Raw genomic sequence first — 1,071 nt, 5'->3', positions numbered from 1 at the left:
TTCGCCCGCGTCCGCGTAGCGCCGCCGGCACCCGCCGTCAGGCAGCTCGCGCGCGCCCCCTGCAGGGCGCCAGGCAGCGCCGCAGCCGGCCAGAGCCTCTCCGGCTGTTGGGGAGCGAGTGGAGGGCGCCGCTGGGGCTGGGGGGCCGTGGCCGTGTGCAATGGGTGTATGGGGATGGTCAGACGTGCACAAGAATTTCAACCCTTGTGGGACGTGCCCACAGTAATAGAAACAGTGCTCAAACTATGCAAGGCAAACTCTCATCTCCACCCAAGAGAACCTTTTACTGTCTCTTCTCCCATGCCTGATGAAGGGTGTTCAAAAGCTTGCAGTGAAAGATTTTTTTTTTTTTTTTTGCAAAAATGTAGTTAGTCTAATAAAAGATATCCCTTCTACCACCAGTCCTGATTGCTTTTTCCTCTTCCTCCAATACAGCTATGATCTGGGTACCTGACGAAAATGTACAAGGGAGGTATTTGGTAGCTGTGTTGGTCTGAGACAAAAAGAAATGCAAAACTCAAACTCTTAGCTCAGAGATGATACCTTGTATTAGACTGGTACTGCCAACTCTCATGAGTTTTGGCATTATTCTTAAAGGCTACACTTCAGGAATGTGAAAAAGTTAGCTCTTTTTATATTTATGTGGGTATGTGAAAGATATAGGTAAAAGAAAGAGCTTTTTTTTTTTCATATTCCTGAAGTGTAGCCTTTAAGAACGCCAAAAATCATAAGAGTTGGCAGCACTGTTAAACCAACTAAGAAATCACAAAAAAAAAAATCTTTCTTTGCAAGCTTTCAGGCCCATGTGCCCTTCCTCAGGCTTAAGGAAAATTAAAGATGGCACAAGTCCCCTTCGGCAGATTTACCATGTTTAATTTTCCCTAAGCCTGAGGAAGGGCACATGGGCCCAAAAGCTTGCACAGAAGGGCAATTTTTTTCCAACTTCTTAGTTGGCCCAATAAAAGGTATCATCTCTGAACCAAGAGTTTTAGAGTTTTGCATTTCAAAACGTACAAGGGTATTTGGTTGGAGCCATGTTGGTCTAAAGGACATGGGCAAAGGTTTTTTGGG

This window comes from Crocodylus porosus, unplaced genomic scaffold (genome assembly GCF_001723895.1).
Source record: "Crocodylus porosus isolate Cpor-Errol unplaced genomic scaffold, CroPor_comp1, whole genome shotgun sequence".
NCBI classification, from domain to species: domain Eukaryota; kingdom Metazoa; phylum Chordata; order Crocodylia; family Crocodylidae; genus Crocodylus; species Crocodylus porosus.
This window is presented reverse-complemented; position numbering follows the sequence as displayed.